The sequence below is a fragment of the Schistocerca serialis genome, chromosome 1, assembly GCF_023864345.2.
Source record: "Schistocerca serialis cubense isolate TAMUIC-IGC-003099 chromosome 1, iqSchSeri2.2, whole genome shotgun sequence".
NCBI classification, from domain to species: domain Eukaryota; kingdom Metazoa; phylum Arthropoda; class Insecta; order Orthoptera; family Acrididae; genus Schistocerca; species Schistocerca serialis.
Window position 1 is genome coordinate 595,535,410 of NC_064638.1, and position 26,655 is coordinate 595,562,064.

The window sequence follows — 26,655 nt, forward strand, 5'->3', positions numbered from 1 at the left end:
TTGCGTGCATGGCGGGATAATGGCATCTATTGTGCCGTTAGAACGAGGCAGATGGGAAAAGTAAGGAAATCGCCATAACTGTTAATACATGTATCCCATTGTGAGACAAGATAATCTTTTGCCTCCATGTAAAAATGTTTGCGGTTGACTTAGAAACCGCGATTGTACTGAGACGTGAACCTCTTCGTCAGAATTAAATCGATGGTCACAAACGTCTCTCTTCAGGGCACCAAAAGTATGGGCATCACGTTGGTTCAAGATGGAGACCGTACTGAGGATATGTAACGGCTTCCCAGAGAAAGTGTTGCAGCGTATTCGCAACAACTCTGGCAACATGTGGGCCGGAACCTATGTTACCAAGCTGTTTCGACTAACCTGCAGAAACATGTCGCCAAGGTTGTTTCGAGTCACGCTGCAGCAGTTTCGCTGCAAAGCCATTACACATCCTCCACACAGACCCGACGCCTCACCATATGACTTCCATGTTTTCGATGCCGTGAAGAAAGACATCCGTGGCCGTCGATTTGCTTCGAACCAAGAGGTGCAGGCCCGGGCACAGTCATGGTTCTTCAGGCAATCGCAAAAATTTTTTACAGGAAGGCACTGATCGTCTTCTCCACCAGTGGGTTACATGTGTTAACAATTAAGTGATTACTTTTAAATAACAGTTTACTTACTTTTTTCCGGCTATCTCGTTTTCATTTGACTGTCCCATAAATAATTACGTAAATTCCATGATTTCGCACATTTGACTTATTTTATGTCTTCGGGATACACTATAGCAGTTTCGGCTTCGTAACTACTTTGAATTTTATTCGCTACTTAACGCAACACATTTCGGCTTTGCTGTGCATTACCATGACATTAAAAGTTACATCGAGTGTACTGTTAAGAGCGAATATACCATTACTGCCCTTCCGCAATTAATTACCTTGCATGTCTTAGAATATGTGAAGAACACAGTACCCGTAACACTGCTGCTTGCCTAACGGCTTGAAATGCCCTTTAATATCTCTCGAAGGAGGTATCTTTGCAGTTTGTGTAAAAATGTTGACTAGATACATGATAGTTTGACTTCATACTGTCAGATAGCATTTAATGGATATGATGTTCTTAAGTTGTACTACGGCACCCAAATTCACCAGTTTGGGAGCGACAACAAAGATTATTTATCTGAGAGTGTACTTGATAGTAATACTGCCTGACAAAAATGTTAAGCATCTAGAAGACATGGTCGAATGTCAGTGCATCTTAGTACACGTACACACTGTCAAAATGTTCAAATATGTGTGAAATCTTAAGGGACCAAACTGCTGAGGTCATCGATCCCTAGACTTATTCACTACCTAAAATAACTTATGCTAAGAACAGCAGACACACACCCAGGACCGAGGCAGGACTCGAACTTCTGGCGTGAGGGGCCGCGTGATCCGTGACGTGGCTGCCAGACACTGCATCATCACACAACATTGCTCAGAAGCTACTAGAAGCCGAACAATTAGATTATCGTCTCATACAACTCATGACGTTAACGTTACAACACAAACGTGTGCCTTTGGAGTCGTTCTGTGACCAGGAATGGCGTATTCAGCGATGAATTTCTGGTTTGTAATATCGAGAATGACCATCGTCGGAGAATATGCCAGCGTTTTGGTGAGTCCCATTCCTGTAGTGCTCGAAATCATCCGTTAATTCACTCACAGACCACAGTGGAAGCGAAACGGAAGATAAAAACGAGAAGGGCGAAATACTGAGTTCGGCCTTCTGAAACTCTTTCACTGTGGAAGTTCGTAACACAGTCCTTCCTTTCTATCATTGTGCGAACGTCGAAACGGCGGGTATCGAGATAACAGATTGTGGAACAGAAATGCGACTACAATTAGTAGCGGAAGGACATCAGGATAACGGAAAGGCATCAGGACCAGGTGAAATATCTGTAAGAGTCTACAAAGATTACCGGAATGAACTTCTCCCCTTCTAGCTGCAGTTTCTTGTAGGTCGCTTGGGCAATGAGTGGTACTTAGCGAGTGGAGAAAAAAAACGCATCTTCTGTCTTCGTGAAGGGCTGCAGGATAGACGCACACAGTTATAGACCTATATCGTTAACGTCAGTCTGTTGTAGAATTATAGAAGATGTTTTATGATCAAGAGGTATGACGTTTCTGGGTAACGAAATCTCCTCCGTAAAAATCAACATGGATCCGCAAATAAATCCTGCGTAATTCAGCTCGCTCTGTATCTCCACGAGACCCTTAACGCCGTAGACAATGGGGCTCAGATTTATGACCTGTTTCCTGGTTTCAGGAAGGAATTTTACTCCCATCCCACACTGCCATACAGTGAAAAATGTTCGAGCTTATCGAGTATAGTACCAGGACGGAATATGACACACACACGCACTGAAATTTAGTAAAGAAAATACAAGCTTAACGAGCTGATTTGAACGGGATTCAAGACTTCCTTGCAGACAGAATTGAAACTGTCGCTCTTAACAGGAACAAATCGACGGATGTCTTGGTAATTTCCGGAATACCACAAGGAAGAGTGATAGGACCATTATTGTTGACAATAGAGTATGTGTAAATGAGCTAGTAGAAAGCATCGGGGTACTCCGCTGTTAGCAGGTGATACAGTTGCCTAGGACAAAGTAGCAACGCCAGAAGACAGTATATATTTGCAGAATGACCTGCAAAGGAATGATGAATGATGCAGGCTGCGACAGTTGACGTAGAACGTAAATAAATCTAGGATGATGCCCACACATAGGAAAAGAAAGCCAGTGCTGTACAGCTACACTACACACGATAAATTCCTGCAAACAGTATCTACCGTGAAATATCTAGGAGGAATTATACAGAGTGTCCTTAAGTGGATTCCTGACATAAAGCTAAAACTGTAGGAGAAAGCAGATGCCAGTAAGTGATTTACGAGAAGAGTATTAAGCAAGTGAACATCATCCACTAAGAAAGTGTCTTACAAGGTGCTTATTCGACCAATTCTTGAGTGTTGTTTATCAATAAGGGATCATTAAGAGATTGGACTTCTAGAAGAGATAGAGAAGGTCCACGGGATCGTTTAACCGGCGGGAGCACTTTTCAGGAAGAGTCAGACAACATATTACTTTCTCCCACACACATCACACGCAATGACCACGATGAGGAAATTAGATAAATCAATAGCAGTACCGAGGCGTAGCGACAGCCATTCTTCGCACGTAACCTTCGCGACTGGCACAGGTTAAGAGGGGATAAGTTGTGGAAATCGGAAGCACCCTCCTCCACACACCATCAGGTAACTTTCGGAGTACGATGCAGATGCAGGAGATGCATTGCGATGTTACTACTGGCATTATGGCGTGTGGGGCCGTCGGGTATGACTTCATGTCACGGCTCGTAGTGATTGGATGCACAACGGTGCGTCACGGACAACCAGCATCCTTATGTCTTACCTCTCAAGCGACAGTATTGTTGTGCCATTTTCCAGCAGGATAATGATAGTCAACACATGACGCGTGTCCCTGTGACCTGCAGCATGATGTTGATATGCTCCCGTGGCAGCAAGAGTCCCTGATCCATCCCCGATGGACGTTGACTCCGCCTCAGTACCAGGCTGCAGGATATCAAGGACCACTTAAAACAGTTGTGGACCACCTTGCATCAGGAGAAGATGCAACTGCTTTATGGCACAATTTCAAACCGAATAAGTGCACGATTAAAGGCCAGGAGGAGTGAAATGTCTTACTGATAAGTGGGTTCGTACTCAAGTCCTTCGTAAATTTGAGTCGAAATCACGGAAAAACTTCACGTATCCTCCCCTTTCCGGGCGTTTCACTCCGATTGCCATGCAGTGAACTCTTCATGCTGTAAACTGTATTGTTGATAATGTAATAGTTCTAGAATGTATGTGTTACTTGTAGCATTACTTACAAATGGCTGCATGGCTGAAATCGCAATTATTATCCAGAAGACGCAAAATAATAGTCAAATGGTGAAAGCAGTATCATTTAGAAATAATGTTGCAATTACGTTTTATATATTTTTTATATTTTGTGTTACGTAAGGAAACATATGCAATAATATAGATCTTCCAGAGTTACTGAATTACTTAATAGTACGCTGGGTGCACTGTAATATTTTGTAATGACAATTATGTCCAGTTCTACTACTACTAGCTACAGCTGAGAGTGTTTATGATTACTTTTCAAAATTCGCCATGCTATTTTTAAATGTATGACTTCAAACTGCCGGCTTGGTATAGAGCAAGTAATACTACCACTGAATGATAACATTAAATAACACTGAATGTCAGTTTATGGGTTACATTATCCCAATATATTGCTTTCAATATTGGAAGACTTTGCCATTTTTAAAATGGCATACTTGGGTTAGGCTCATAAAAACATCAGTAGTGGGCCAGATTTTAATATAAAATACGTTACAGAGTATTCAGCCAGTATTTACTTTCGCTCCTCAGTGATACTCCACGGTACTGTTGTTAAAGAGGCACATCCAGTGGGAACAGTGTGGCGTTCTAATTATATGCATACCTGCCGCAAAGCCTCAGTAGGCACCTTCTAAAGCGCGGTCCGCGGCGAGACGTGCAGGAAGTAAGACAGTGATGTTCTGGAAGGTGCGGCCGAGCGGTTCTAGGCGCTACAGTCTGGAACCGTGCGACATCTACGGTCGCAGGTTCGAATCCTGTGTCGGGCAAGGAGTGTGTGATGACCTTAGGTTGGTTAGGTTTAAGTAGTTCTAAGTTCTCGGGGACTGTAGACCTCAGAAATTAAGTCCCATAGTGCTCAGAGCCATTCGAACCTCTTTTTTTTTTTTTTTTTTTTTTTTTTTTTTTTTTTTTTTTTTTTTTTTTTTTTTTTTTTTTGGAAGGTGCCGGCAGGGATGTTGATACATGCCGCACGTGACGTGGTCAGCTGTTCTGAGTTTATCAGCTGAGGATCTGTGACGCGAACAGTCCGACGACAAAGGTGGTTTCACAGATTCTTCTTTGGGTATAAATCCAGGTAGTTCAGTGATCAGGGAAGTACGGCAAACTCAGCCGTGTGCTGTTCCAACTGCGCACGTACATTGCGAGCTGTCTGACACGTTGCATCGTCTTGCTCGTAGATGCTTAAGTGCCAAGAAATAACAAACTGCTTGTAGGAATGAACGTGACTGACAGGGTAGATGCATGCTTGTGTTGGTACGTTGTGCCTCTTAGAATGAGCTATCACCCAGAAAATGCCGTCCGGCCTGGACCCTTCCGACGGTTGTTGCAAGGTATTTGCTTTCAGACGTTTCACGCCGCAAACGCCAACGGTCTCATGTCCGATGGAGCATAAATCGTGATTCACCTGATGCGTGTATCACGCGCTCGTTGCAAAGGTCTCTACGTTCATCTGGGCGGTCAGGTGCGCGCGTATAGACCCGTACACATCTCTGCAGCCGTTGTTCCTCTCTGTCACATTTGGCCCGTCAACACATTTGCCTCGGCGATGGCTTTGCATGGCTCCATTTTGCCACGTCCGGGAAACTTTAACTACGGCCTAACATTTTGCAGACAACCGTTTCGAAGATGCTTCCGCCCTTGGCCCCAAAAAGTGAGGGTCATGCCTCTTTTGGACTTCAAATAAATCGTTCCGTTTCCGAATAACTGTCTCCTCCCCTTCTCTCCTCTCCTCTTACCTTCTGCGACACGTCATATATACACGTCTTATATACCTTACACTTTGTGTACTGCCACCGGCTATCTGTGAGTGGTTATTGGACACTGACACCGAACTTAGGCGGCAGTCTCATTAAAGTGAGAGGACCGTGTATAATTAGTCTACGGTCTGGGATGATTTCGATGAGCGGTACAACATAAACAGGTATGCACGCTGCATTTAATGCCAGTATATACGGTCATCATACAAGGTGTTTTCTGTATGATACTCAGCTCTCGTGCGTTGAAAATGTTTAAGGAGAACGTCTGTGAGGCTATATGCAACTCCAGAGCATCCCAAGCGCACTCAGTAATGGTGAAATATAATATTATTCCCAAATCTCTCTGTGGTTTCACAGAGCGACTGCGTGAAAACTACAAGCTGTACGGAAAAATGATGCATATCAATGGATAGGTCATTTCTCCAAATTTCGATATGTAATGCGCGCTGTCGTGTAGTTTGACAGTGAATCAGTAGAGGTCAGTGTTGGAACATTCAGAAAAACGTCTGCTCTGTATTGTCACATAAATTTAGCTGACAGGTGACCCAATGAAAAGATATCCGAAGCCGTTGTCGTGGCTGCAGCTTTTCGGGAGCCCTGTCAAGCGACTTACGTGAATTTCATGGGCGTATTGACGTTAACTGTGTCACAAACTGTGTACATGTGGAGCAATGTGAGTTAAAAACTTTGAGCGATGCTCTTTCCACTGACGTGCTAGTTTTCTCTATGTGTTGTTATTTTCATATAGGGGTCTAGTGAAATTTTAGAAGTTCTCAAGAATAATCCAGTATTTGTGGACTTTTAAGGAGCTGAGTTATGCACTGTGAACGAAATTCGACTATGCATCCATCTAACTCGACGTGAAGCTAACCGTCAACCTCGCACAGAAATGGATCTGATATGAACTAAAGTTTCTTTTTAAGTACATGTTGCACAATAAATTAAAATGTCACTAAAATAGCTTTCTTTATGCAACGTTTTGAATTATTTTTTTGTTTGCGTTCTTTTGAAATGTATAAATTTGATTAATGGAATACCCTAGCATAGTTTTGTTTATGATTCAGTAGGTGTCTTTGACGTCGTCAAGAACAGTTAAAAAAGTGGCTGGATAAATTTCGCTTAACGCTAATTCTCTTAAAAATTTGCCACGGAAAGCACATCTAGTACTGCAATTAATTACAACCGTATTATGATCTATAGTATGGAGTTACGCTTCTGTTCAAAGACTGTAGAAAAGTGAATACAGTGATACTATTCTCAAACAACAGTGCCAAGAACATGTGAAAAGAAAAACCTAGATGAGAAAGAAACATAATCATCTGTAATGACGACGGACATCTCCATGAAGATTTTATGGCAATTATAACACTGAAGAAACGATTAATTCCACTCCCACATTTATACTTCGTGATTCTCTTACGGGGGTTGGCAAAGAGTACTTCACCTTAAGCTACCAAATGTACTCCGCCTTAGATCGTAAATATTGATAATATTGATGATATAGAGCTCCAGTTGTCAGATGCTGCATGGAATTTCTACATACAAAATGCAATATCTATAAGACTGTAACCCCATATGATGTTCTACAGCCATGAGTCACCTATTAAAACTGCTCAGTTACACTCGTCGTTGTAGCGGTATGTTTTCCGTAGTACTTCCGGAATTTGCTAGTAGTAATCAACCACTGTGAGTGAAACCTGTACTGTCAGTCTGTATGGGAATTAGGCTCTGCCTCGATGCAAAATAATTTTGTTCAATTTTTCCCCCAACAATTTTCAGCCAACATATCACCATCATGAGTGAGTACCTATTCTAAAAGATGCAAATATTGGTATCGTTACAAAACATTACGAAAAACGGTATTGTATGTGTTTTGGTTGTTTACAGATACTATATTGTGTGAATAGATGTATTATACATTCTTACTACACAGTATCTATGTTTGTGCCATTCTTGGCACACAGAGTGCTATCTCCAATGTTGAAAGCAGCTGTTATTAACAAATATTAAAATCTAAACTGACGTATATCAATGTTACATCACAGCAAATGGCGATAGTATTGTGGAGACAGTTTTGGTAGACACTGTTGTAACGTAATTTGTGATATATTCACGTTCGCTCATCGACTTGTAGGTGCTCTAAAAACACAGAAAAACATAGCACCTTCGCAGTGACTAAAAAAAACTCACCACCTTGGTGTTTGGGTGCGTCGAGAGATATATCGCGTACCGCGAGAAGTTTTTGGGAGCTGCAGCAGGAGTTCTGACATATTCTCTTCCTTAGTCAGGTTTCTGTGTAATATGTAAGTCAGTATAAATTTGAAAACTTAATAAACCACGGAGTAATGTACATAGAGAGGTAAAAATTGACGCACATGCCTGGAATGACATGGGGTTTTATTAGAACACAAAAAAAACAAAGTTCACAAAATGTCCGACAGATCTCTTGCGCGCGTCGTTTGGTGATGATGGTGCGCTCAGCCGCCACTTTCGTCATGCTTGGCCTCCCAGGTCCTCAGACCTCAGTCCGTGCGATTCTTGGCTTTGGGGTTACCTGAAGTCGCAAGTGTATTGTGATCGACCGACGTCTCAAGGGGTTGCTGAAAGACAACATCCGACGCCAATGCCTCACCATAACTCCGGACATTCTTTACAGTGCTGTTCACAACAATATTTCTCGACTACAGCTATTGTTGAGGAGTGATGTTAGACATATTGAGCATTTCCTGTAAAGAACATCATCTTTGCTTTGTCTTCCGTTGGTATGCTAATTATTGCTATTCTGATCAGATGAAGCGCCATCTGTCGGAAATTTTTTGAACTTTTGTATTTTTTTGGTTCTAGTAAAACCCCATGTTACTCCAAGTTCCAAACATGTGTGTCAATTTGTACCTCTGTATCTACATTATTCCGTGATTTATTCAGTTTTCAAAGTTGTGCTGACTTTTTGATCACCTGGTATATATATATATATATATATATATATATATATATATATATATATATATATATGAGTGTTATATCTGTTCATGTCATGCCTCAGTTTTCGTAAGACAGTACAGAGTGTAATGTAGCAAAGTGCTGTATTTTCATATATTTTTGGGGTGCTGATTTCTATGTATTGAGTTTTCTGAAAAAGTGGAATGTCTGCTGTCACCCTTCAGAGCTCTCATGTGCTCTGTGTACCATGTTAGAAAGATTCTGCTTCTCTGTCCTATGCAATGGAGTTGACAGGAATTGCATGTGAGTTTGTACGCTCTTGCATTGCTGCATTTGTCCTGAGTTATTTTGTCTGATCTTAGTGTTCGATATACTATGTAGTTTGTATTGATTACTTTTGGGATCCCTTGTTTCTTCAGTACCTTTCCAATTGTACGCAGTGTTTTACTATTGTACGTTAGTGTGTACTATTTGTTACTGTTTCCTGATTTGATGTGGTCTGCCGTGTTGTCTGTGTGTTTTGCCTCTGTGTTTTCAGGTTATTTGGTTGTGTAATACATGAGTGGGTAACCACTATCATTACCTTTCATTCTTATCTTCGTGTTGAGCATGTTTATGGTGTCCGTTTGGTATTCATTTTCAACAGCAATTTGTTTGCCTGTATTTAGTTCGTGAGTGTAAGTTTGATGTTTAAGAGGGGGTTACTTTTTCTGTGAGGTTTGAATGTGAAACTGACACATTTATGAGCTGTTTGATGGTTGGATGAGCTATGGATAACAGTGCTTTTGGCTGTAGGTTTTCTGTAGATGGAAAATTCATGATGTTTCTGGTTACTTTAAGGTCCTGGAATCTTAGTTTCTTTTCATCGTCAGCTTCCATTGTGAAGTGTTTTGGTGGATAAACAGTGTTGATTTTACTGTATAGCTCTTCTACCATTCTCTCTGTTTTATGTATGAGGCACATTATATCATTCACACTTTGTATCAATCTTGGTTCATAATATTTTTACATATTTATGTGAGATCCAAGAAAACGTTGGCTACAGTTCTGCTAGTGTTTTTACACAAATACGGACCAACGTAAGAGGTTTCCAGTCAAAATGATTGTGTTTACATCCTGCCAGGCTTTTCCTACAAAGCTGTTGAATAAACTTGAGTAAATGTGTTTGAAACTACTTCAAAGAAAAAAGAACGTTAAGTTCAATAAAGCCGGTCATCAAGTGGCATCATTGTTAACTATATTGAAATTAATGTAGGAAGAACACCTGAAGCACAGGATGCTAATTATAATTTAACAGTGCTGTATGATACAGTATAAATACAAAATAGCCCCACACAGTCCATATTGGGAACGAAATGGCAGGAAAAGGAAAAACCAAAGAAACTCATGAACAAAAACAGCTGAAACTGAGGCACGCACAACACTCTTTCCATGAACACCTGGTTATCTTAACTGATATAAACTCCCAGAATAAGAGCAACAGTCACTTGTGTAGAGTGTATAATACTTCGCGGTTGTTCAAAGCAGACATCAGACCAAAAAATACGCAAAGACTTGTTATCGGTTAAGTGAGCATTTTAGAGAGTGACACGTTAAGCCACAATATTCGGAAGCGGCAGCAGTCGAACAAAGAGGCCGATGGCCAGTAGGGTTTGTGCAACAGCAGTCGGAACGTCGACATATCAACGAGCGAGCAGATGGGCAATGCTTCCAAGGAGAACAACGACCAGCGCAGTTAGCACATCAGGGGTCAGTGCTCCAGGAACTGTCATCATACTGAACTCACGTTCCTTACGTGTCTGGCGATGGAGAAGAGGGAGACAGGGCACTGCCTGACCGCGCCAGCATAGAGGTAAAACAATGACAAACGGGCATGAGTTGGTTCTCTGAGAGGAAAAAGACGACACGAAGAAACGTCGCCTGGACGGACGGACAGATGGTTACTCAGCAGACGCCATACATCGCTGAAACGTCTTAGCCGCTGTCCTGCTCGGCAGAAGAAGAGGTCAGCACCGCGCCAGTAGGTCAACATAGAAGATTCCATCCCAGACGGCACTTACCTAGGTAGCTTGTGAGAACGAAGGGATTGTGGCCTCACCAAATAGGTCACCAGTGACTCAAGGGGTTGAGCTCCATAGAAGACACCGAACCTGAGGGCCGCTGGATCGATTTCGGGACAGAGCACTGCGCGCCACGTTGTAGCCGCTTGTCATTATGCAACGAGAGAACACATAAGGAGGAGACGGCGCCGCCGCCACAGTGGCTCACGGGTACAGAACTGAATGGAAGCGTACATCACCTGGGGCTCCACTGCAACACAATCTGTCGCCGCATCAGCGGTCACTGGAATATGCACGCTACGACTCCACGCCGTACCACTGCCAAAAGGAGTTGTGTGAATTAAAACACACTGTATTATTCTATTTATAGGGTCTCACGTGTAAATAAATGAGTGATAGTGGAACCACCAATGTTTCACTCACACGTCACCCACCCAGACATGGAAAGAACACACTCAAACCCCATAAAGTGTCGCTTTACTTCCCACCAATCCTGACAAAATAATGATCTTTGCTCCCCTCTGTCACTGTCTCTCAGTATCTAGTGTCACAAAAACTGAACACACTACACTTGAGAAAGGCCCGAAATAAAACCAAAGCACTCAGTTAACCCATAAGACTAGAAAATCTCATTACTGAGAGAGCTTACATCATACGGCAACATGAGAAAAGTAACAACCAGGTTTAACGAGATAACTAGTGGCCGATGCAATGAAACAAATTATCTGAAGGAACAAACAATTCGTAAATGATGATGATGTCCCATACTCCGAGCAGCGTAGGGGACGATGCGGGAGACCCGCACCACCGTACTAGGCAAGGTCTTACTGGAGGTGGTTTGCCATTGCCTTCCCCCGACCGTAATGGGGATGAATGATGAAGATGATGCAGACGACACAACAACACCCAGTCATCTCAAGGCAGCAAAAATCCCCGACCCTGCCGGGAATCGAACCCAGGATCCCGTGCGTGGGAAGCGAGAACGCTACATCAAGACCACGAGCTGCGGACAGTCCGCAAATACATATATATAAGCATCTGATGAGCAAATCACACAAATTGTACAGGAAAAACTGAAACAACATAATTCGTGCAACACTAAGACGGAGAAAGGGTACTCGTTCTTAATAGCAAGAGCATAAACAGAAAAAATTTTTGAAGAGAAAAATACAACCAAGTTAACCAATGACCCAACATACCGATACCAAAGGAAGCTGATGACATCCTACGAGAGTTGGAACTTAAATTTATTCACAACCGTTGCAAAAGAGTTACATGTTTGCACATGTTACTGACCTTCAAAGTAGTCACCAGCGTTGTGTAGAATCCGTTGTCAGCGATGTGGAAGGCGTAGTACACCGTCGGCAGAGCCTGTTCTGTTGATGATGCGAATGGAGCGGTCTACTGCTTATCGAATGTCTACAACAGTTCTGAAGCGAATGCCACGACGTGGTTCCTTCATCTTCCGAAACCAAATCGGAATCAAAAACGAACAGTAATACTTTGCATTGACGGTCTGCGTGGAGGAACGTAATGCGTTAGGATAACAACATCACAGGCGTACACACCACAGCCCAAAAAAATGGCTCTGAGCACTATGGGACTTAACGTCTGAGGTCATCAGTCCCCTAGAACTTACAACTACTTAAACCTAACTAACCTAAGGACACCACACACATCCAAGCCCGAGGCAGGATTCGAACCTGCGACCGTAGCGGTCGCGCAGTTCCAGACTGCACACCATAGCTTTCACTATACAGAGGCTCAGGAGCATCACCTTTGACCAGCCTTACGAAAGAAGCGGCGACACTTTCTACGCAAGCCACCCATCATTTTGCACGACAATGCTCCGGCGCATACAAGGCAAGCTGTGGCTGCTCTGTTACGTCGATGGGACTGGAAAGTACTGCACCATCCACCATACCCCCCTGACTTAATTCCATGTGACTTTGATTTGATTCCGAAGATGAAGGAACTACTTCGTGGCATTCGCTTCAGAGCTGTTGCAGAGATTCGACAGGCAGTAGACCGCTTCATTCGCACCATCAACAGAACAGCCTCTGCTATCGGTATACTACGTCTTCCATACCTCTGACAACGGGGTTCGACACAACGTTGGTGACTACTTTGAGGGGCGGTAACTGGTGCAAACATTTAAGTCTTTTGTATCGGTTGTGAATAAATAGTTACCACTATTCAAGTTGCAACCTGAAACGTCCCCTTAGAAAAATTTATGAGTTACTGTGCTGGTAAGCCCCTACGTTATTTGATTTTCAAACAGCTGAGCAGACATTTCGCATTTCGCTCTTTACCTATTCTGATCAACACTACAATGACACAATATTTTTAGCGCAACGCAATCTGACTTTCAACAATCCCTACAAAAGAATGGCCCTGACTAAGATTAACCTATACCTTTCACAAACCACTTACCTCACAAAGATCTTCGTTACTCGAACTACTGCAATACAGCGAGCGCCACTCCTGTCAGCTAAATAAAAGATTCAAACTACTGAAGGCACTAACTACTGATAGGCATAGTTAGCAAATGAAAGATTTTATCAGTTCATGACATCCAGTCTTACAAATTTACTGTCTCTGATGGACACACGTCCAGATCATCCGCTCTCAAAATTCCAACATATCTCTCCCCACATCCACCACTGCTGGCGGCTCACCTCCAACTGCGCAAAGCTACGCGCTGATAACAGTCAACAGCCCAACACTGCAATAGCGAATATTACAACAATGCCACCCAGCCACAGACTGCACACAGCACAGCCAGTGATTTTCATACAGAGCGCTACATGGCGTTACCAATATAAAAACCTCTCTCTCTCTCTCTCTCTCTCTCTCTCTCTCTCATACAAAACCAGATAGTGAGAAGAGCGCAACAGAACTCTTAAGTTCCTCTTTTAATAAGTCTTCCAAAGATCCATATGCTAGTGTTCCAGCCAGACCAGTAGCTAAATTCAGAGAAACTGTATCTTGCTTACCCGGAAGTTCTACATAAATCATAAACATAAACATAAACAAACAGCATAAGCTTCAGAAACACAGGAGATATAATAGGAAAAATTAGGAATATCAACAGAGTAAATGAAGTATTATCCGTCCTAAGGGTCATCACAGAACAAAACTATTTTAGCGAAAGCAGGCATTTGTCTGCAGGGGAACAGCGACTCCTGGAAATTAAAACTGTAGACACTCTATGACACGTTTCTTAGTTTTACTTGTTTCACTCGAGCAACACGAGAATCTTGAGAAATTAATTTATGAAGATGCTCGCACTGGTCGGGTGAAACACGAAAAATAAAGAAAATGTTATATATGAGTTGTGTCGGCTTTACAATTTTAAAATTATTTTGCTTTCAACAACAACAATTTGCATAAGAAGGGCTACACATGGGGGGTGGAGAGGGGGGGGGGGATGTCCTACATCAATGAAACTGTACCAAACATTTTATTCTATTATGTAAAAAACATAATACTCAACAACAATGTGAAATAAGCAGGGTGCAGTATAATTGAACCAAATGCGGATGTCATAATCTGTCTCATACACGAAACAAAGAGTAGTATAGAAGAGCTAAACAGTAACATCAACACAGTTGACAACAATAAAACAGAATATAGAATCTGAAAGATATTGAAGAAGCAAATAATCGCAGTAGAATTCAGTACAAATGACATAGTACAACAGAGACTAAGATCAAAGTAACTCCAGACAAATTCAGCAACGCAGAAATATACTAAATCAAATGCAAGTATTGCCTACCCCAGTACATAGGACAGACAAGCAGAAACTTCCAAACAAGGTACACAGAGCATATGATAGCTCTGAAGAGTGACAAAATACTTTCAACTTTCGCGGACATTTTAATAAATAAAAACAGCACCCCACAAATACCGAAACTGATCTACACATCCCGAAACTCTGCAAAAACTGACACTGTAAACCAAAAATGGAAGACGATTCTTACACTCACACACACACAAAATAACATCCTGTCAACAACTAGTCAGGACTCCAGCCATTGCTTTCAAAAACTTCTCGCGATATGCGATATATCTCCCAATACACACAAACAGCTAGCTGGCGAATTGTTTTGAATCACAGTGAAGGTGCTATATTTTTCTGTGGTTTCCGACCAATGAACGTATGAGAATATCACAGACGACGATACAACATTGTACACACCAAAACTGTATCTACTAAACTACCACAAATCCAAATAGTATAACATTGGAGTATGAAGTTCAGCCATTAATATCACTGCAAATAACCTTCTATACGCCGAACAGTGATAACAAAGATAGAAAATATGTCGTAAAAACGACAGCCAAAATAGAATTTATGCTGCAACTCAAAGGAAAAAACTGTTCACATAGTGCAGAATCAGGAATCAAACAAGAAAAAACGTAATAACGTTTCCTTATTCTTTCGCAACGGTACTAATTTTTGGATGTTTTAGAATAAACGTATCCTTTGATGAGGGTGATATTTCCGAAGAAAATAGTTTCAGGAAAAAGATAAAGAAAAGTTTTTTGCTTCAAGGTGGACACACAAACACGTATTATGTTCGTGATAGTTGTTGCTACAAGACACACTCTGAACAACTTTTACGTTAATAATAATGGCAGTGTTATATATATTTTGCGTAATTCTTATTGTCAAACGTACAAGTCATCCGTAGTAGACTAGGGGTATCATTTTTTCTCGTCGACATCTGCACTTGCGCTGTGGTTTACCGGCATTGGTAATTTCCCTACAAAAACTGGTTCCACACAGTTACTCGAGTCCATATCGGCTTTTTGGAGACAACTGGAACGATAAAAATGTTCACTGCGGCATACATCTGTTTTAATTTTTATATGGTACAGCCAAAAGATGTATCAGAAATTAATTGCCTCAAAGGTTAATTACTTATTCTAAATGAATCTGATGGCTTCGAACGTACATAATTTGAATTCAATAACATTTCATTAAATTACCGTCAAATAAAATATGAGCTGATATCGACTTGACTTCATGTAAAAACTAGGAGACACGTTTATGGTGTTCCTGTCTGGATTCGCCTGTTTAGTGTAGGCACTGACCGGCATTTTGTAACCAAAAATAATATAATCAAAACTAATGAAACTCACATATACGGATCTCAAAACTAAAACTACTAACTGTATAGTAACTGTACTGAAGTGCTGTAATCATTTAGATATCTCATGCAGGAAACGATCGATATAATTTCGCATTAATAGAAGACGAACATGAAGTAGAACGCAGTGTGGTTACAGGTTCGTGAAACTAATAAGTAAAGAAATATTAGTGATTAGGTTTTCTGAGAAAAGAGTACATCGTAAGGGAATTCGTAAACATTTCACTAATCTGTGCCAAAAGGCAAGTCCAGTAGTACCCATATAACACAGAAATCAGTTTTTGGATTTATTTGTTCAATACGGTTAATTCAGCCGAAACATGAAGATTGCAAAACATGAAAAATTTTATATTTAAATTAGGCACTCTCCTGAACCGTATAATGAGACGGTAAGTTGACAGGTCTTATGTTTGGAAACACGTCCTGGCTCTACAACGCTACTCGCCGGAACTGTACGTCCCTGCATCTGAAGGCTTTTAACGAGCATAATGCTGCTTTGTTACTTCAGCGAAAGAAGAAAATAGGATTTGTCACACTGTGTTTGTTTACCAGAGTAAGCAAACGTGGCATGCACCCTGTTTCTTATTTGTTAGGTCCTTCCTCCTTCTTTTTTCCACCTTTCGCAACGTTGCAACGGGATGATTTCTGAAACATTCTAGAGAAAATGATGCTTGATCACCACTCATGTGCATACTTTGTTTTTCAGATCTATCAAATTACACGAAGTATACCGATAACACGTGCACTATAAAGTGTTCTGCGAACTTCATGAAACGTGATAGAAGGAAATAAGACTAAGGGTTAACCGCACGTCATTGTGGCGACCATTAGTGAATGAGCACTAACTGGGAATAGGAAACGCTGGAAAATGAAATCGGGCATGCCGTTTGAAATGAACCGTCCGAACATTCACCTTAGGCGATTTAAGGAAATCACGGGAAATTTAAATCTAAACAGTTGCCCTCTAAAAGAAGAGTCCGGTACCATACCACTGCTTTTCTTCGTTCAATGACAGCCGATGCACTTTTAAAAGCTCTAACAGAATACAGGCCCTGAGCACGAATGACACTGATGAAGAATGCTCTCCATTCTGCGTATACTGAGATGTCCAGGAGCTATGACATAACTTTTCATGCCAATGCAGTTTGCACGACTCCCCCATTGTTTCATTGCTGGACATGGACTCTCTGGAGGTCAGCATTGCTCAATGACGAGTCGTGTGTAGTCCAGTCCAAAGAGTGTGCCATAAACACCAGAGTTCAATCCTCCAAGCGCTCTGGCCACTGTACTCATGAGAGGTGTATGTCTCAGGTAATCGTTCTCCAGGCTAGGGTTTTATTGTTGTGCAGCACTTGGGACACAGGTACATGTATTAGCACACCTGTATAAAAGCGTGCATACCCTTAGTGGGGTTCAACTCTAGGCCCAGATTTTTATATAAATGATACGAAACCAAGGGAAAACTGCATGTGGTCCTCAAAGCACTTACCCACTGACTAGCAGAACAGCAATAGACGCTTCAGCCACTTTCCACAACTTTTGTTTAATTTTACTTGTCCTATGGGAGCTCGAGATTAAAAGACGTCGAGTTTTGCTGTGCAGCTTAAACCTCCAGTAATCTCAATTCTCGGTACAGCCACGCGGCACATGGCTCCATGTGATAGTCTCAATAACCACGTTCACCGATCCATTCCTCGCCGTAGTGTGTGTAGAACACTGGTGACGGATAGAAGATCACACAGACAGACCCCTCGAATACGACGACTGCCCGAAGCGAGTTGTATGAACCGAAGGTAGCTACTTTCCTTCTTTTTTCTTCCTTTTGGTCATCAGTCTTCTGACTGGTCTGATGTGGCCCGCCATGAATTCGACTCCTGTTCTAACCTCTTCATCTCAGGGTAACATTTGCAAACTACGTCTTCAATTATTTGCTGGATGTATTCCAATATCTGCCTTCCTCTACAGTTTTTACCGTCTACGACTCACTCAAGTACCATGGAAGTCATTCCCTCATGTCCTAACAGATGTCCTGTTATCCTGTCCCATTCTCCTCATCAGTGTTTTCCACATATTCCTTTCCTCTCCGAATAGTAGTGTAAGTAGGCTGTTTAGGTTTTCTTATTGGTAACGCCACGTAGCGCTCTGTATGAAAAATCAGTGGCTGTGCTGTGTGCAGTCTGTGGCTAGTTTGCATTGTTGTCTACCATTGTAGTGTTGGGCAGATGGATGTGAACAGCGCGTAGCGTTGAGCAGTTTGAGGTGAGCCGCCAGCAGTGGTGGACGTGGGGAGAGAGCTGGCGGAGTTTTGAAATTTGTAAGACTGGATGTCATGAACTGCTATATACATTATGACTATTAAGGTAAATACATTGTTTGTTCTCTATCAAAATCTTTCATTTGCTAACTATGCCTATCAGTAGTTAGTGCCTTCCGTAGTTTGAATCTTTTATTCAGCTGGCAGTAGTGGGGCTCGCTGTATTGCAGTAGTTCAGGTAACGAAGATTTTTGTGAGGTAAGTGATTTGTGAAAGGTATAGGTTAATGTTAGTCAGGGCCATCCTTTTGTAGGGATTATTGAAAGTCAGATTGCGTTGCGCTACAAATATTGTGTGTCAGTTTAAACACAGTCATGTACAATTGTTCAAAGGGGACGTTTCATATGTCGACACTTAGCCGAGGATACCTCACTGGAATCTTCTGATTTTTCTTGTAGTTTGTGTAATTAGTGTAGCCTTTGTTTATTGCTAGCGCGTAATTGTAGAGAGAATCTCCTTTGTAGTTGCAGTCCTTCACTGTTGTACAGTAAAACAGTTGTGGCATGCATGTAGATTTGCACCAAGTATTTCGCCGCCGCTCTTGCAATTAACTAGTTATTATTATCAGCGCTATGTTAATGTGTTCTCTTATTTTTGCTCTTCAAATTGTGCTTTTCTGTGTTATCGTGTGAAATATTGTGACAATAATGGCGTGTGAAAAACGTAACAATAGGCTCCAAAGTAAACTGAGAAATAATAGAGACGACGAGCGTAGCTTACCAACACCACTGTGTAATGAATTAACAGACATTCAAAGTAGTAATTTGGTAACTGTGCATAGGGAAATGGAGCTGGCGTCAAATAATGGTGTAGACAGAGAAACAGGTAGTGAACAGGGAAGCATTATCGATCGATCGGTCGGCAACAATTCGCCTCAGGAATCGGGAATGACAGAACACAATATTGCAATTACTCTAGACTCAGGTTTTGGGTTCTCACCGTTTTCTCAAATGAGTCAAGACACATTTTCCGCTTGTCAAAATGTGAATGTTGCCGGTGCAAATTCACTCCGAAAAGCACTCACGAACATGTTTCAGACACCAGTGCATTGTTATTACAATTAATGCAACAAATGGGACAAAAGCTTCAAAAGTTAGACACAATGGAACAAAATCAGAGACATACACAGGAAAAGCTTCGAAAGTTAGACACAATGGAACAAAATCAGAGACAAACACAGCAAAAGCTTCAAAAGTTAGACACAATGGAACAAAATCTTCAAAAGTTAGACACAATGGAACAAAATCTTCGGAAGTTGGACACCATGCTTGAACAAACACGTGAAGATTTAACTACTGAGTTACATAACATTGAATCGAAATGTCAAAAAGTCTGTAATGACGTGAAAACACAAATTTGTGAGCATTTTCAACCTATTTTTTCACGGCATGAAAATGCATTACAGAATCACGAAAGGAACTGCAAACTATTGGTCATGAAAATCATGAGACCTTGCAAGCTAAAATTGACTCAGTTGCATCTACCGATTCGGTTACGCAACTTGCAAAAACTTATGAAAACTTAAAGGACACAGTAGATACTCTGAAAATTGGTTCAGAAAATCACACAGGGGAAATAATTTCACTATTGGATAAAGTAGCCGAACTTTCAGATCAGTTCACTAACTTATCTACAAAGAAAGATGACGATCTGAATGACACAAGACCTGTAGCCTTCACGGACACTGAAGAGTATGAACAACTTAGAAAATTCAAACAAAATCAAAATCAAATCAATACACAGTACAAAAGAGAAATCCGGGAAGTACAAGATCAGTTGGCACAAGTAATACAAGAATTACATATTTCAGAGGACGCTCGCGCTCCAGTACGGGAAGAGGGACGTAGAAATACGGAACAACCACAAAATAATAAAACAGGACATTTCGGAAATTATGAAAGAAATTGGCAAGGTGCACCGAATTTTGAAATGGAACCGCCGAAACGACGTAACAATGACCGGTATGCGACTCGCGACATGAGGATTTTGACTATAAGCTGTTCATTACTACACGCAAATTTAAAACATTTAAGAATTCTGGCAACGACATTCATCCACAAGCGTGGCTCCATCAATTCACTCATTGTTTTCCTCCCAACTGGTCATTAGAGCACAGACTAGAATTTATATGTGGCTATTTAGAGAATGAACCAGCTGTAAGAATGCGATCGTTCATTCGCGATTGTCAAAGTGAAGGAGAATTTTATCATGCCTTCCTCTCAGCGTATTGGTCTCAAGCTACACAAGACCAAGTAAAACATAGCATCATAATGATGAAACGTTTCGAACAATCTGAATTTTCCAGTCTTATGAAATATTTTGAAGCCATGTTGCATGAGAATCAGTATCTTTCAAACCCATACAGCCCCTCAGAACTCTTCCGCATTTGCTTAATCAAACTGCATGAACATTTACGACATATTATTTTAGCAGGACGTTGCAAAGACGACATTGAAGACTTTCAGGGACTGTTACGAGAACTGGAAATTGACACTGACAATCGCGGAACGCGAAAACAGGAGCACAACAATTACAGGTCACATCTGTCATAATTTCACGATGACAGAAATAATACACGACAAGGCTATTCTTACAGCGTAAATCGTGACCAAAACAGACACCACCCGTATGACAATCGTTGGCAGAATAATAGTTACAGGGAAAGATCACCTCTCTGTGGTTGTGACTATAACAGAGACAATCAGAGAAACAGACAATATGGGAACCAAAGTAATTATTATCAATGGAGACAGAATAACCTCAGACGCAACAGTTCGGCGCACAGTTACGATTCAGGGAGAAATTCTCCACCACGTGACAGACAAGGAAGAAACTACGGAATCTACCGACATGACGACAGACGATATATTCGTAATGACAGACCTGAATTGCATCAGAACTGGCGGGATTTAAACAGGGCGGGGCCTTCTCGGCGAGGTGAATTGTAGAAGTTTGGTCTCCTAATCCCAATAATGACGCATGCCAACAAAGAGACAGACAATGACTCGCACCGCAGGCAGCCGCGTGCGCCGGCTGGCTCAGAGAAAAAATAACATAGACGATAACCTTGCGAAAAGTTCCGGTATTCTTTACCGACGTATGCTGCATGATAATTGCGTTCAAGTTAATTTGCTGCGTACTGAGAAAAGGTAAAGGATTGCCCTACATTTCACATGTAAAACCGTTTACTGAAAGATAATCTGTTTTTTTTTTTTTTTTTTTTTTTTTTTACTTCACAGTCTATGCTATAAAAATTTTATCTTCACGTTACTAGTACAATTTGTCACACTGAGAAACTTAACATGCAACAATGTTTTGAAGCTAACTATCCAATCTAGAACCTAGGGAACATATTTAGAGAGTAATTACCACTGTATTGTGATAGTGAACAGAGGACACAGTGTTATTGTGTGTGTACGTTATTGCTTGTTAGTTGCATGATTACGTAACGACTATAAGGCTCAAATATTTAGAACATATACCGGCACTGCTAATGAGATTTTCATGCAACATTTTGGTTTACTAGCAAAGACATTCTTTATTTGAAGTACTTTCTGTGGGATTAAAGATGACTTAGCATTTTGTTCCTTTAACAGCTACACGATTTTATCACGATGCTACTAATGAGTGACAATTTACAATGTTGCTTTTGCGGTGTATCTGTCCTATATCTGCACAGTTTTCTGAATTCTTCTGGAAAGTAAAACACGTTTTAGTAGTAACTTTTGTGGTATAGCTACAAGGAGACAACCTTTTCTGTAGCATAACAATATATTACAGGACAGTACTTTCTTCATCACGGCAATAAGCGTAATAACTAAGATATCTATACGTAAAGCATTTCACTTTTGTTCATCATGAGGTAAGTACATTGACTTCTGCAGAACTTAGCTTTCGGAGGAAGATAACTACGACACTTCCACAGAGATTATCTTACAACAAGACGCACAGTTTAGCGCTACAGTACACGTATTTGAGTGATTAATTTCACTTAAATCATTTATTTTTAAAGATTTTTGAAGTACAATGATAGAAAGGTTTTCTGTGATACATTTCATTCCATTGCTGTAATCTGTAACACCTGAGGGTATAATTACATTAATCCTCATGGGGGTGCACACTTACTTTGTGTACCATGTGTCCGGCAAACACAAGGAGCCCTAGCTAATGTGGTATTTGCTTATACAACTTTACACATCGGAACCATATTTCTCTAACACATAAATTACACAGCTATCTGATCATTTAACTGAGAGAGACAAACATGTCTTTTTTACTACGTCCATAACAGATGTTTATGGAATTACACAGCTGGATAACTTCACAAGTATGAAATTGTATTTTGTCTGTACTGTGTGAATTGTTCATATTTTTCGGAACCATTCTGATACTATGAGAGCTTTGAATGATATATTTGGTATGGGATCACGATTTTTAAATTACGTTTGAGGTAGATGACACTTTTGACATGAGCAGAGAAATTTTATTTAGATTTTGACATTATTGCAGAAAGCTACAACGTTTTTGAGATTTGACTGAGGTGTTATGATATTATTACGATGACTATGTATATTGTGCTGTTGCGGTATGTTTATGATCAATAAACTGATGCTATATGAGTTATTTGAGTATGCTACGTATCTGTTATGATGAAATATTGAAGAAGTGTCGACAAATAAGGTAAGGAATAATGAGTAGTGGTTAGGGACTCTGGTTTGTGAAAAAGGTTGTTGGAAACCAAGAATCGTACTTTAAGAGTTATGAAATGAATGTAAATGCGTGAATATATTACAATGCCGACGAAAATTTTTTGGACTCTGTTATATCAATAGGATTTTGTTTCTACACATTTGTAATGCAAATTATCAACCTGTGAAAACATTTTTATATGAGACTGTCATTGTAGCGGAAAGTGCTGTCGTAAATATTTCAGTAAGAATGGTAAGTGACCTTGACGTAATGCGTTTGGGCGCCCAGCTGAGAGATAGGCGTCTGACAAAAGAAAGCCATTAGGTGAAAAAAAAAAGAGGGAGGCCATAAGCCTCGCTATTGACATTCCTTTGTAGAAAGCATCATAAATATGACACCCTCAAACTTGAAAATATTATTACACTGTAGAGTTCTTAATTTATGATATTTACTGAAATGAAATGATGAGAAACATTTCATGTCTATTGTCTTGCTAGTTGAAAGATTGTTTACTGAATTATGCAATGCCATATGGCTAGTGAATGATGTTTCATGCCTCGCTTTGCCTATTTTGTTTAATATCTAGTTTCTAGCTGCACTGCAGCATTGGTTAAAATAAAATTTAATAGATGTACTAATGTAAATATTTTGTGCCTACAGATCCAGTAAATAATTTTATGATCTATTCAAAAAAACGAAGGAGCATAAAAAGACTTTTCCCTTCACAGGAATTGCATACGGAATTTTCTTTTCAACTACTTGGTAATTTTTTTGGTAGAATAACTTCTTGTGGTGCACCACTTTAATTACATAGACATTAAGATGTGAATATACATTTCCCTTGTCTGCATTGTTGTCTTTAGTGTAATATTTTTTTCTGCTTGAGCTATGTAATGTTTAGATATAAGTCGTTTCATTTGCTGCTGCTGTTTGCCAGGCATAGTGTTACTGAATTTGACTTTGTGTTACTCTGCTAAGCCAGATTACTACTGATTTATTTTTCTTGTTTGCTGCTTATTGCCTTATATTAGTTGTAATATTGTTGCTTACTTTGCCAATTTGAATTTTTTTGTCATTGCTGTTTGTGTTAATTGTTTTGTGCTGCTGCATTGCCTCGTCCCTTAGTTTAGCATCTGAGCTCAATAGATTTAAGTTAGCTTAAGATGGGGTAGGCCATATAAGAGAACAAGTTGTGATGAATTGGAAGAAATGCATTGAGAAGCTATAAGAAAATGGTTTGGCCAAAAAAGTATTTTGAAAGAGGATATGAACAAAAAAGTAGGGTTTAGGGACAACAGGTTTAGGTAGGATTTTCTTGGAAATAAAGGTAAGAAATATGTGAACATATAAATACAGAAAGCATGCTTGGATAGAATTTTTTTTGGTGGAAACAAATGGTGAAATAAGAGGAAAGATATATGGAATAAAGTTTTGGGGTGGACTGCAGTACCAAATGTCACACTGAAAACAAACCCTGTCCTTTATTTTTTTGTTATTACACTATGTGAATTAGTGTTTTTCCTGTCTTAATGTGTATAGCTAATAAGAGTTATGTTGTAGAACTTTTCTGATAATATGTTATTTTCTTTGTAAAGATGTTTAGACAGTATTTATTCTGTTCTGCTGTAATGCTCATGGGTGAAGTTGATGTTTCGAAAGTTATTCTGATCTTTTATGTATGTACTCATGTCATAATTCCTGTATCACTGATGTATATGTTATTTCGATTCTTTTGTAAAGCTTGTACTACAAATGTTCTCTGTATTGTTATGTTCTTTAATGATGTATTTTGTACCTTTGTAATTGTATTCTTATGTTCTAAAATTGGAAAAGACACTAGTTCTTAAAATTAAGTTACATTTCACTGCACACATTTCTGTTGGTCTTAGTAATGCACAATATGTGAGAGATAGGGACTGTTAGTGTTTGCATGTGTGTTACTAATTTAGCAAGGGACTGGATAACAGCATTGCTGGTTCTAAGGACAATTCCAAAAACCTTGTGAGTGCACAAGTGGTGGTTATGGACTTGCTATATTATCTGCAAGACTCTTCAATGGTGATTGTGCACCTGCACAGTCACAACAGATGGCTGCTGGCCATCTCTATAAGGACCACAATGTGGCTGCATCTTTGATACCACAATCTCTACCAGGACTACAGTGGGTCTGCACCTCTGGTGGCCCACCAATACCGTAATCTCTACCAGGACTACAGTGGGTCTACTCTGTGATCACCTACCTACCAATATTCTTCAAAACTTTGAATGACTCTGCTGTGTGTTTGGTCTGTTGTGACCCATTACCTGTCTGCATGTCAAGAGCCAGCATTGTCTTTCTGTTGGAAGGACAACACTACTTCTTCAAGACTGCATGGAAATCCACTACTTCCATGTGCATTGTCTTTTACTGCTCAGACTTTGAGAAAAGAAACGGCAGTTTTACTTTGATGAATGATCAGGACTGTCTTTATGGACTGTGAGAAAATTTTAGCTTTTGACCAACATTGTATTAATAAGTGTGTGCATTTGATACCTTTCTTACTGTAATTATGATAAATTTTTTCAAATCTGTATTGGACAGTGGCCCAAAACATTTTGTAAAATTTTTTGTGGGGAATATGGGGGCTATGTAAGTAGGCTGTTTAGGTTTTCTTATTGGTAACGCCACGTAGCGCTCTGTATGAAAAATCACTGGCTGTGCTGTGTGTAGTCTGTGGCTAGTTTGCATTGTTGTCTGCTATTGTAGTGTTGGGCAGATGGATGTGAGCAGCGCGTAGTGTTGAGCAGTTGCAGGTGAGCCACCCGCAGTGCTGGACGTGGGGAGAGAGATGGCGGAGTTTTGAAATTTGTAAGACTGGATGTCATGAACTGCTATATATATTATGACTATTAAGGTAAATACATTGTTTGTTCTCTATCAAAATCTTTCATTTGCTAACTATGCCTATCAGTAGTTAGTGCCTTCCGTAGTTTGAATCTTTTATTGAGCTGGCAGTAGTGGCGCTCGCTGTATTGCAGTAGTTCGAGTAACGAAGATTTTTGTGAGGTAAGTGATTTGTGAAAGGTATAGGTTAATGTTAGTCAGGGCCATTCTTTTGTAGGGATTATTGAAAGTCAGACTGCGTTGCGCTAAAAATATTGTGTGTCAGTTAAACACAGTCATGTACAATTGTTCAAAGGGGACGTTTCATATGTATTCCAATATCTGTCTCCCTCTACAGTTTTTGCCCTCTACGACTCGCTCTTGTACCGTGGAAGTCATTCCCTCATGTCTTAACAGATGTCCTATTATTCTGTCTCTTCTCCTTATCACTGTTTTCCACATATTCCTTTCCTCTCCGAATAGTAGTAGTAGTTGTAGTAGTAGTAGCTTTATTCATCCATGGATCTCTTTTTGCAAGGATGTAGGACATGTCAAAGAATTTACAAATTTAGATCAAATTAAAATAAGCTAACTCGTATACACATATATTTACAGACTTCTAGTTAGAGACAATCATTAGATTTACTCCTGATATATAATATTTTTTTTTACAAATAACCTATTAAATACTGTAATGCTACACTGTTCACTCGTATCTCACTATCAGCCACTGCACACACTACACACACGTTGTTTCATAACACTTCACTAGCTACACACACACACACACACACACACACACACACACACACGCACACACACACACGCTGGTGATCTCTGGGCCATTTTCTGTACCACAACTACCACAACTTCCCATTTGCTATCCTGAAAAACTTAGTCAGCATCCCTCCATAATGTGTGAGATGTTGAGCTC